We start from the raw sequence: 13,398 nt of genomic DNA, 5'->3' as shown, positions 1-13,398 counted from the left end.
ACAAGCGGTACAAATGATTGATCAGGGCATTTGCCTTGTGGTCGGAAGACCCTGCTGGACGTTGCTAACGTAGAGTACCGCAAGTCCGGTTCACTGGCTGGTTGGCGAGACCGTGGGCGGGTGAGCTGTGTGGCCCCAGTCAGTGCCTGTTGCAGAGGAGATGCTGGGCTCGGTATTGGGGGGAGCTGGAGACCACGCTGGGTTGGGAGCTGGCCTCTCCCATCCAGTGTTTGCTCAGCAGAAGACGAGCTGGATTGTGTTTGGCTGGGGTTGCTCTAGTGTGTGATGAGGACTGCACCACCGTCAGAATCAGGTTTATTATCACCGGCAGGTGACGTGAAATTTGTTAACTTAGCTGCAGCAGTTCAATACAGTGCATAATCCAGCAGAAAGAAACAAATAATAATTAATAAATAAAAAATACTAATAATAAATAAACAAGTAAATCAAGTACATATATTGAATAAATTTTAAAAATGTAAAATTACAGAAATACTGTATTTTTTTTTTTAAAAGTGAGGTAGTGTCCAAAGATTCAATGTCCATTTAGGAATCGGATGGCAGAGGAGAAGAAACCGTTCCTGAATCGCTGAGTGTGTGCCTTCAGGCTTCTGTATCTCTTACCTGATGGTAACAGTGAGAAAAGGGCATGCCCTGGGTGCTGGAGGTCCTTAATAATGGACGAGGCCTTTCTGAGACACCACTCCCTAAAGATGTCCTGGGTACTTTGTAGGCTAGTGCCCAACATGGAGCTGACTACATTTACAACCTTCTGCAGCTTCTTTCAGTCTTGTGCAGTAGCCCCTCCATACCAGACAGTGATGCAGCCTGTCAGAATGCTCTCCACGTACAACTATAGAAGTTTTTGAGTGTATTTCTTGACATGATAAATGTCTTCAAACTCTTAATAAAGTATAGCCGCTGTCTTTCCTTCTTTATAACTACATAGATATGTTGGGACCAGGTTAGAACCTCAGAGATCTTGACACCCAGGAACTTGAAGCTGCTCACTCTCTCCACTTCTGATTCCTCTATGAGGATTGGTATGTGTTCCTTCGTCTTACCTTTCCTGAAGACCACAATCAGCTCTTTCATCTTACTGACATTGAGTGCCAGGTTGTTGCTGTGGCACCATTCCACTAGATGGCATATCTCACTCCTGTAAGCCCTCTCGTCACCACCTGAGATTCTACCAACAATGGTTGTATGGTCAGCAAATTTATAAATGGTATTCGAGCTATGCCTAGCCACACAGTCATGTGTATGTAGAGAGTAGAGCAGTGGGCTAAGCACACACCTCTGAGGTGCGCCAGTGTTGATCGTCAGCGAGGAGGAGATGTTATCACCAATCCGTACAGATTGTGGTCTTCCAATTAGGAAGTTGAGGATCCAATTGCAGATGGAGGTACAGAGACCCAGGTTCTGCAACTTCTCAATCAGGATTGTGGGAATGATGGCATTAAATGCTGAGCTATAGTCAATGAACAGCAATGTGACGGAGGTGTTTGTGTTGTCCAGGTGGTCTAAAGCCGTGTGGAGAGTCATTGAGATTGCATCTGCCGTTGACCTATTGCAGCGATAGGCAAATTGCAGTGGGTCCAGGTCCTTAATGAGGCAGGAGTTTAGTCTAGTCATGACCAACCTCTCAAAGATTTCATCACTGTAGATGTGAGTGCTACCGGGCGATAGTCATTAAGGCAGCCCACATTATTCTTCTTAGGCATTGGTATAATTGTTGCCTTTTTGAAGCAAGTGGGAACTACAGCTGGTAGCAGTGAGATGTTGAAAATGTCATTGAATACTCCCACTAGTTGGTTGGCACAGGTTTTCGGAGCCTTAACCAGGTACTCTATCTGGACCTTCTGCCTTGCAAGGGTTCACTCTCTTTAAAGACAGTCTAACATCAGCCTCAGAGACAGAGATCACAGGGTCATCAGGTGCAGCAGGGATCTTCACACCTGTAGCAGTGTTCTCCCTTTCAAAGCGTGGATAGAAGGCATTGAGTTCATCTGGTCGTGAAGCATCGCTGCCATTCATATTATTGGGTTTCGCCTTGTAGGAAGTAATGTCTTGCAGACCCTGCCAGAGTTGCCATGCATCTGATGTCACCTCCAACCTCATTCAAAATTGTCTCTGCCCTTGAAATAGCCCTCCACAAATCATACCTGGTTTTCTGGTACAGTCCTGGGTCACTAGACTTGACAATAGACAATAGACAGTAGGTGCAGGAGTAGGCCATTCGGCCCTTCTAGCCAGCACCTCCATTCATTTTTATCATGGCTGATCATACACAATCAGTACCCCGTTCCTGCCTTCTCCCCATATCCCTTGACCCCGCTATCTATAAGAGTTCTATCTAACTCTCTCTTGAATGCATCCAGAGACTTGGCCTCCACTGCCTTCTGGGGCAGAGCATTCCACATATCCACCACTCTCTGGGTGAAAAAGTTTTTCCGCATCTCTGTTCTAAATGGCCCACCCCTTATTCTTAAACTGTGGCCTCTAGTTCTGGACTCACCCATCAGCGGGAACATGCTTCCTGCCTCCAGTGTGTCCAATCCCTTAATAATCTTATATGTTTCAATCAGATCCCCTCTCATCCTTCTAAATTCCAGTGTATACAATGTATACTTGAATGTCACAGGTCTAGCCTTCAGCCAATGACGTACCTCCTGGTTCATCCACGGCTTTTGGTCTGGGAATATACAGTGGGCACTCACTCATCCACACAGGTTTTAATGAAGTTGGTAACAACTGCACCATACTCATCCAGGTTCGAAGGTGAATCCCTGAATACAGTCCATTCCACCGATTCAAAGCAGTACTGCAGGCCCTTCTGTGCTTCCCTTGACCATACCTCTCGGTCCTCACTGCTGGTGCTGCAGTCTTCAGCCTCTGCCTGTACTCAGGGAGTAGAAGTCCAGCCAGGTGATCAGACTTCCCGAAGTGTTGTGCTGATGACACGGCACAGCACACTCATGGACACATCCCAAGTTCATATAAATATTTTTTAATATAATTTATCTATTATGGGGCTTAGGGTGTTCTATTTTCATAGCTAGATGTGCTCGGAGCTGTGTTTGACTGTTAGTACAGTGCATGGTTTGCAAGGTCCACTGATTGCTTTGATCAGTTTAAACATTTTGGTGTCAGTGTAGCACTGGATTTCCTCCGCCTTTCTCTCCCACCATTCAGTTTTCATTATGCTTACTGCAGTCTCAAAGTTCAAACTACAAAGTAAATTTATTATCAAAGTGCATATATGTCACTATATACAACCCCGAGATTGGTTTTCTTGCGGGCATACTCATTAAATCCAAGAAGCGTATTGGCTGATTATTGACCTCAGGAGGAAGAAACCAGAGGTTCATGAATAAGTACTCAACGGTGGATCAAAGATGGGGGGGGGGTGCAACTTTAAATTCCTCAGAGGACCTGTCCCAGGCCCAGCATATCAGTGCAATTACAAAGAAAGCACAGTAGTGCCTCTGCTTCATCAGAAGTTTATGAAGATTCAGCATCACAGCTAAAGGGATCGTTTCCTCGCTGCCACTTCCGCAAGGCGACTCTGGGGTTCTCACGTTTAACTGTCGTTCATTCTTTGGGGCACTCCTCTGTTTCCGTGGATATTTGCGAAGAAAAAGCATTTCAGGATGTGCATTTCTCTGACATTAAATTGGACCGTTGAACCTTTGAAGCTCTGAAAACTTTGGCAAACTTCTCTAGGTGTGTGGTGGAGAGTATATTGGTTGATTGCATCATGGGCTGGTATGGGAATGCCAATGCCTTTGAATTGAAAATCCAACAGAAAAGTAGTGGATATGGCCAGTCCATCGCGGGTAAATCCCTCCCCACCTCGAGTACATCTACACAGAGCGTTGTCGCAGGAAAGCAGCATCCATCAAGAGGGATCCCCACCACCCAGATCACACTCCTTTCTCACTGGTGCAATCAGGAAGAAGGTACAGGAGCCTCAGGACTCCATCAGATTCAGGAACAATTATTACACCTCAACCATCAGCCTCTTGAACCAGAAGGGATAACTTACCTCAACTTCATTTGCCTCATCATTGAACTCTTCACACAACCTATGGACTCACTTTCAAGGACTCTTCATCTCACGTTCTTGATATTTATTGCTTATTTATTTATTACTACTCATTTTTTTCTCAGCTTAAGGTGGTAAACCCTGAGGTACGGGCAAAGACAAGCACCCTCATTTCTCAATTGCTAGGAACTTTCAGACTATTCTAGTGGTGCGTAATATTGTGATTTCTGAAGACTTACATCAATATTGCCACATAGGCCTAATTGTTTAATTGTGTAGTGGCTTTGGGATGTTACTATTGGGACAATTTCCTCTTTTAAATCAACGTATTTCTGGTGTTTTTAACTTATTGATCTCTGTGCATTATGTGTGCTTGGAATGGCTATATCTATTAAGTAAGTTGTTTTTGCATGCTTTTTCCGTATTATTCTAATCAGACAGTTGTTGTGGATTGTCCTGTCTGTAATAACGGATTGGTCATAATATAACTTGTAGCACTCTGCCTCTAAAACTGGACCCGGCTTGTATTTATAGTAAGGTATGGTGTCTTTTTTGAGTTTGTATTTTAAAGCTAGATTTTGCCTGTCTAAGTATTCAGATTGAGTTAAACGGCTGCAGGAACCTCTTATGTGTTGGATTGTTTCTGACTTCTCTTGGCATTTTCTGCATTTATCTTGAATTTGTTGGTCTTTTTGTGTGTGTGTGTGTGTGTGTGTGTGTGTGTGTGTGTGTGTGTGTGTGTGTGTGTGTGTGTGTGTGTGTGTGTGTGTGTGTGTGTGTGTGTGTGTGTGTGTGTGTGTGTGTGTGTGTGTGTGTGTGTGTGTGTGTGTGTGTGTGTGTGTGTACCACCTAGTGCTGCATTGCCAAGGAACCCTACTGCTTCTAGGAAGAGGTCTCCAACTCTGAGCCAGGTGTTCAAAGCTTCCTTGTTGATATCAAGCCTGCTCAGATCATGGGGATGTCTTCCACAGAGTGTCATGCTCTTCCATTGGGTAACCTTTTCTTCAATAGTAATAATTTCTTCAGTTTTCTGGGTTGTGCTGTAATTTAAGTGATATGCACAGTACTTCATATCAAAATTGCATATGTTTGCGTGGAGAACCGAACCCTGTAGTCATAGGGTTTTATCCGACTGCTGTGTAAACATGTTTTTGTCTATTCCTCCTTCTGGCCTAGGTCATGCTAATCTAAGTGCATTCACATGTACATAGTGTTTTCTAAACTTTATCATGTCAGTTCTTATATTTCTTTGTAAATTTTCCAGATTAGTTTTGGACCAAGATATTATGCCAAAATAATACCCTGCTCGTACCATCCTTCATTGATTCTATTATGGTTATTGAGTGTGTGAGAGAGAGAGTGTGAGAGAGTGTGAGAGAGAGAGTGTGTGAGAGTGTGAGAGAGTGTGAGAGAGTGTGTGAGAGTGTGTGAGAGTGTGTGAGAGTGTGTGAGAGTGTGTGAGAGAGAGTGAGAGAGAGTGAGAGAGAGTGAGAGTGAGTGAGAGAGAGTGAGAGAGAGTGAGAGAGTGTGTGAGAGTGTGTGAGAGTGTGTGAGAGTGTGAGAGTGTGAGTGTGTGTGTGTGAGAGAGTGTGTGAGAGAGTGTGTGAGAGAGTGTGTGTGAGAGAGTGTGTGTGTGTGAGAGTGTGTGTGTGAGAGTGTGTGTGTGAGAGTGTGTGTGAGAGAGTGTGAGTGAGAGAGTGTGAGTGAGAGAGAGTGTGAGTGAGAGAGAGTGTGAGTGAGAGAGAGTGTGAGTGAGAGAGTGTGAGAGAGAGAGTGTGAGAGAGAGAGTGTGAGTGAGAGAGAGTGTGTGAGAGTGTGTGTGTGAGAGAGTGTGAGTGAGTGTGAGTGAGAGTGTGTTACCATATATATATACTTTGATAATAAATTTACTTTGAAGTTTGAATCGATGAAAGACCACAAATAACCAATGTGCAAAAGGCAACAAACTGTGCAATTGCTAAAGAGAAAAAAATAATAACAAATAAATAAACAACAAATATCAAGAACATGAGATGAAGAGTCCTTGAAAGGTTATTCAGTGATGAGGCTGGATGAAGTTATCACCACTGGTTCATGAGGCTGATAGTTGAGGGGTAATAACCTGGAGGTGCGAGTCCTGAGGCTCCGTACCTTCTTCCTGATGGCAGCAGTGAGAAGAGAGCGTGGCCTGGATGGAGGGTGCTGCTTTCTTGTGGCAGCACGCCATTGAGATGTGCTCAATGGAGGGGAGGGCTTTACCTGCGATGGACCGGGCCATATCCACTACCTTTTGTAAGATTTCAGTCCCAGGGCTGGGCTTGCTCCAAAAATGTTTGAAGTAATCTCATTTTGTGATGGAAGAAACATCATTCTGCCATACGAGAAATGCTTCCTGCTTCTCTTCCAGTACCCTGGTGATATTTTTGTCATTTTTGTCAAATCAGTCTTGATAAAGTCATAGAATCAAAAGATCAAAGAAAACTACATTACAGAAATTACATTCAGCCCATCTAGTCTGTGCCAAACCATTTAAACTCTCTCATCCCATTGACCTGCATGCAGACCATTGTCCTCCATACCTACCCAAACTTCTCTTAAACGTTGAAATCAACATCACACACCCACTGCACTGGCAGCTCATTTCACACTTTCACCACCTTCAGTGAAGAATTTTCCCCTCATGTTCCCCCTACACATTTCACCTTTCAACCATACCCCATGACCTCTAGACTCACCCAACCTCAGTGGGAAAAGCCTGCTTGCATTTACCTTATCTATACCCCTCATAATTTTGTATACATCTATCAAAACCCCCTTCTTCAGGATTCCCCATCCCCTTTTCCCTCTCACCTCATCTCCTTGCCTGCCCAATTCCACCCTCATGTTCTCCTCCCACCTTTTCTTTCTTCCATAGCCTTCTGTCCTCCCCTATTAGATTCCCCCTTTTCCAGCCCTGTATCAGCCCAAAACATTGACTGTACTCTTTTCCATAGATGCTGCCTGAGTTCCTGCAGCATTTTGTGTGTTTTAAAACCCTGTCTATCTGTGCCACCACTTTCAAATGAATTATGGATCTGTACTCCCAGAACCCTTTGTTCTACCACACTCCTCAGCGCCCTACCACTCACTATGTAAGACCCACTCTGGTTGGCCCTCCCAAAGTGCAACACTTCACACTTGTCTGCATCAAATTCCATCAGCCATTTCTCAGCCCATTTTTCCAACTGATCCAGATCTTGCGGTCATCTCTGATAGTCTTCCTCGCTGTCCACTACACCCCCAATCTTGCTGACATCCACAAAGTTGCTGATCCAGTTAACCACATGGTCATCCGGATCATTGATATAGATGACAAGCAGCAATGGACCTAGCACCAATGCTTGTGGCGTTCCACTAGTCACTGGCCTCCAGTCAGAGAGGTAACCATCTACTACTACTCTCTGGTTTCTCCTGCAAAGTCAACATCTAATCCAATTCATCTTGAATGCCAATTGACTGAGCCTTCTTGACCAATCCCCCATGTGGGAACTTGTCAAAGGCATTGCTGAAGTCCCTGTAAGTGACATCCACTGCCTTGCCTTCATCTGGTAACATCTTTGAAAACCTCTAGAATATTGGTTAGACACAACCTACCACACACAAGACTAAGCTGACTATCCCTAATCAGTCCATGCCTATCTGAATATTCATATATCCAGTTTCTTAGAAGACCTTCCAGTAACTTTCCCCACTACTGATGGACTATAATTTCCTGGTTTGATTTTAGAGCCTTTCTTAAACAGCAGAACAGTATTAGCTATCCTCCAAACCTTCGGTACCTTACCTGTTGCTACGGGTGATTTAAATATCCCATCTGGGGCCCCTGCAATTTCTGCACTGGCCTCCCACAGAGTCCAAGGGAACACCTTGTCAGGCCCTGGGGATTTATCCGCCCTAATCTGCCACAAGAAAGCAAACACCTTTTTAATCTGCATAGGGCCCATGAACTCACTGCGCTTTTCTTCGCTTCTATAGACTCTTTGTCCATCTACAGAGTAAATATAGATGCAAAAAAAATCCATTTATGGTTTCCCCCATCTCTTTTTGCTCCACACATGGATTATCATTCTGATCTTCCAGAGGTCCCATTTTGACCCTTGCAATCCTTTCACTCTTAACGTATCTGTAGAAGCCCTTAATATTCTCCTTCACCTTGTCTGTTAGAGCAACCTCATGCCTTCTTTTAGTTCTACTGATTTCTTTCTTAAGTGTTCTCTCGCTTTTCTTGTACTCTTCAAGTACCTCATTTGTTCCCAACTGTGATGCATCTCCTTTATTTCCTAACCAGGTCCTCAATATGTCTCAAAAACCAAGGTTCCTTAAACCTGTTATCCTTGCCTTTTATTCTGACAGGCACATATAAGCTTTGTACTCTCAAACTTTCAACTTTGAAGGCCTCCCATTTACCAAGTACACCTTTGCCAGAAAACAAACTGTCCCGATCCACACTTGCCAGATCCTTTCTGATACCATCAACATTAGCCTTTCCCCAATTTATGCTCTCAACCTGAGTACCAGGCAGATCGTTTTCCATAATTACCTTGAAGCTAAAGGCATTATGATCACTAGATGTAAAGTTTTCCCCTACACAGACTTCTGTCACCTGCCCTGTCTCAACCCTAAATAGGAGATCAAGTATTTTACACTCTCTCATTGGGACCTCCATGTACTGATGAAGGAAACTTTCCGGAACACGTTTGACAAACCCTATCCCATCTAGTCCTTTTACAGTATGGGAGTCCCAGTCAATATGTGGAAAGTTAAAATCACCTACTATCACAACCTTATGTTTCTTGCAATCTCTCTACAAATTTGTTCCTCTAAATCCTGTGGGTTACTGGGGCATCTATAACATAGCACCATTAATGTGGCCATACCTTTCTTACTTTCTCGGTTCCACCCATAATGCCTCACTAGACGAGTTCTCCAGTCTGTCCCGAATGAGCACTTCTGTGACATTTTCCCAGACTAGTGGCACCACCTCTCCCTCTTTATCCCCTCCCACTCTATCACATCTGAAACAACAGAACCCTGGAATATTGAGTTGCCAGTCATACCCCATTCCCCCCACCCCCCCCCCGTGACTCATTCCACCGAGATGCAACACTGAGCGTCATAGGAAGTCATTCCTACCTGTTGCCATCAAACTTCACAACTCCTCCCTCGGAGTGTCAGACACCCTGAGCCAATGGGCTGGTCTTATTTCCACTTGGCATGATTAACTTATTATTTAATTATTTATGGTTTTTATATTGCTATATTTCTTCACTATTCTTGGTTGGTGCGGCTGTAACGAAACCCAATTTCCCTCGGGATCAATAAAGTATGTCCGTCTGTCCGTCCAAGTCTCACCAATGGCTACAATATCGTAATTCCGGGTGTTGATCCATGACCTGAGCTCATTAGCCTTTCCTACAATACTTCTTGCACTATAGTATATACAACTCAGAACGTTAGTCCCACCTTGCTCAACCTTTTGCTTCCTGACTTTGTCTGATATCTGAACAACATGTCTCATTAACCACTCTACCATCTGTTCTTGCACTCTGGTTCCTAATCCCCTGCAACTCTAGCTTAGCCACCCACCCTCCACCATGCAATACTAGTGAACTCTCCCACTAGGATATTGCTCATCCTCCAGTTTAGGTGCAGACTGTCTCTTCTGTACCGGTCCCACCTTCCCTGGAAGAGAGCCCAATGATCGAAAAACCTGAAGCCCTCCTTCCTACACCAACTCATTAGCCTCGTCTTAAACGCTGATGACATATTAGTAGCACAGCTTTCATTTTTTGGTCCGAGGGCTGACTTTGCTAATTTCATCACTGTACGTTGATTCCTCGACTGTGCTACAGTTTCATTCAGGGGCTTATGGGATGCCAGTGAGTCATCAAGACTGTTTGCAGATTGTGCTCAATGTTTACAGAGCCGCAACTTGTTGGCATCAAGAGGCTGTCAGCTTACTTTAGGTTTCTTTCGGTGCAGTTGGACGATGCGCATTGAGAGGACTGATCTAACCAGGTGATGATCAGTCCAACACTCCACTCCACGCATGGCTCTAGTGGCCTTGAGATTGCAGTGTCCCATCTGCCACAAGTGATGTAATGATGGAGCAGACTCAATGGGCCAAATGGCCCAATTCTGCTCTTACAGCTTATGGTCTTATAACCATGACGTGGTAAGAGCAGTTGAGTAGAAAGTGGTGATCAGTCATTTGTTGACACAGGTTAGCAGTGTTGGTAGGTGAGGCAAGAGCAAAGTCTCGATGGCTAATCCTACTCCATGTGTTCGATCTTCATTTTTCTGATTTGCCTTTCTAGAAAAAGGTGTAACTGCCCTTAGGCTCAGAAACAGAACTTTCGTCTGCGAGCCCGGTCTCACTTGATGCAGCAAGGTCGATGCTGTAACATGCCAGCTCTCGTGCTATGAGAGACACTCTTCGCTCAGGCCTATCTTCTGTCAGCAGATGGCACGAACCTGCTCAGAGAGTAAAAGAGCATTAATGGCAGGGGGGAGAGAGCACTTCAGAAATTTGTTCATGGACCCGCTACCTAAAACTAGAGTGCACTCGGTCAGGTCCCCAGTAACCCACTGCAACAGCCTCAACCTCCCTCCTACAATGGTTGAAGTCAAACAAGCCATTGCTCACTTAAATTCTGGAAAAACCTCTAGGAATGATGGAATCCCTGCCGAGATCTTCGAGTAAATGGGTCCAGTCGCACTGGGCTTTCCATGACATCATTTGTGAAGATGAAGACATGCCCAATGAATTCTGAGATACTTTGATATTACCTCTTTTCAAGAACAAAGGCTGCAAAAGCTGACTGCAGAAACTAGCACGGCATCTCACTGTTGTCGATCGCCATGACGATCCTACCCCGCATCATTTTCAGCCATCTAATCATCTCCACATCAGATAAGAACCCACTGGAGACACAGAGTTGGTTCTGCCCCTGGAAGAAGCACCTGTGATAAACTTGCAGAAGTGTTCAGTGACCTTTTCAGTCTCTCATTGCTACAGTCAGAAGTTGCTACTTGCCTCAAAAGGGCAGCAAATGTTAATCCCAGTGGCGAAGAGGAGCAGGGTGAGCTGCCTTAACAACAGCCGTCCAGTAGCACTCATATCTACGTTGGCTCTTCGTGTGGCCTTGGATCACCTAGAAACTCCACAAATACCCATGTCAGGATGTTGTTTTTTGACTATGGCCCAGTGTTCAACACAATCATTCCTTCAGTTCTGATCTAGAACTTGGGCCTCTGTACTTCCCTCTGCAACTGGATTCTCGATGTCCTAACTAGCAGACCACAATCTGTGTGGATCAGAAATAACACTTCCACCTCACTGGCAATCAACACTGGCCCAGCTCAGGGGTGTGCTCTACTCTCTCCACACACGTGACTCTGTGGCTAGGCCCAGCTCAAATGCCATCCATAAACTTGCTGATGATACAGCTACTGTTGGCAGAATTTCGATGGTGATGGCAGGAGTGAGACACATCAGCTGGTTGAGTGGTTTTACAGCACTTGCACTCAGCATGAGTAAGATCAAAGAACTGACTGTGAACCTAAGAAAGGGTAAGATGAGGAAGCATATTCCAGTCCTCAGAGGGATCAGAACTGGAAGGAGTGAGCAGCAAAGTTCTTGGGTGTCAAAATATCGCAATGTAGGATATCTCCTGATTCAGGAACAGCTGCTTCTCCCCTAACATCCGATTTCTGAATGGACATTGAATCCACGAGTACTACCTCACTACTTATTTTATTTCTGTTTTCGCACTGCTCATTTAATTTAACTATTTAATATACTGTAACTCGCGCCTTTTTCTATTATTTTGTATTGCATTGTATTGCTGCTGCAAAGACAACAAGTTTCACGAAATACGTCAGGGATGTTAAACCGATCGATGTGATGTTTGCTGTCCATCAGGTTCAAGAAAAATATATCGAGCAGAACCTGGCTCTCTGCATTGCCTTTGACATGGTAAACAGTGAAGCACTCTGGACAATCTTGTCAAAGTTGGGATGCCCACACATTCGCCAATCTTTCTTGCTTCTTCCGTAACAATATGACTGGCCTTGTCCTCTGAAATGGAAAGCCCCAGAGCCACTCAATATCCCAAATAGTGTGAGGCAAGGGTGTGCGCTGGCTCATGTGCTGTTAAACCTCTTTTTCACACGCATACTCAACCGTGCAGTTGGGAACCATGAACACAGGGTTTACTTACAGACTTTGATCTGTGTCACCTAAAATCAAAATCTAAGATGTTTAAAAGAGTCATCCTTGAAGCACTCTATGTGGACCACTGCACTCTAATAGCCCACACACTGTCAGATCTGCAACTTGTCAGTCACAGGTTCACAGAAGTCTCACTTTTGTTTGGCCTCACCATCAGCCTGGACAAAACCGAGGCGTTATCTCAGCCCATCAAAGGCACAACACTGAGGGTAGTAAAGGAATTTGGATACCTCCACAGTGTCATCTCCAGTGAGGGTTCCTTGGTACAGAAATTAATGCCAAGATTTGCAAGGCTAGTCAGAGGATGGGCTGCCTGCGATCATGTGCTCAGCCAGCACAATATCCAGATGTCCATGAAGATCAGCTTGTACAAGGCTGTTGTCCTCACTCTCCTCCTGTGTGGTTGTGAAACGTGGACCGTATACAAAAGGCAAATCAAAGTGCTGGAGCACTTCCACACACACACACAGCCTGAGATCCACTGGCACGACCGTGTCACAAACCTGGAAGTCCTCAATAGGGTAAAGACTAGCAGTGTTGAAGCCATGATCCTGAAAGGCCAACTTCATTGGAGCAGACATGGTTAATGCATGGAGGATTCCAGACTTCCTAAGCGGCTGCTCTATGGCCAGTTATCACGGGAAGACAGAAACCACAGCAGACCTCAGTAGAGATTTAAAGGCTGTGTGAAAGCCAGCATTGCTTATAATGGGCTCGCTCCCTGGCATCTGGAACATAGGACGCGAGACAGAACTGGTTGAGGCGCCTTGGTTAAACTTACTCTCAGCGACTTAGAAGACAGGCATTACGTGGAACTGGAGACTACCGGACAGGAGAGGAAAGCAGAGACAGCCATCCCAACAGAATCAGGACCTTTCCTTTGTCCACACCGTATGCCGTTCAAGAACTGGCCACCACAGTCACCTCCAAACACATATCAGAAGAGCCACACAAACACAGTCGTCACAACCAAAGTCAATGGACGACCAGCCCGCTGTGTGTGACTGTTTGCACGGCAATTTGTACGCTGGCTCAGGAGGAACACCGTTTTGTTTGGCTGTATTCATGTCTATGGTTGAATGACAATTAAATTTCAACT

The sequence above is a fragment of the Hemitrygon akajei genome, chromosome 1 (genome assembly GCF_048418815.1).
Source record: "Hemitrygon akajei chromosome 1, sHemAka1.3, whole genome shotgun sequence".
In the NCBI taxonomy this organism is placed as follows: Eukaryota; Metazoa; Chordata; class Chondrichthyes; order Myliobatiformes; family Dasyatidae; genus Hemitrygon; species Hemitrygon akajei.
This window is presented reverse-complemented; position numbering follows the sequence as displayed.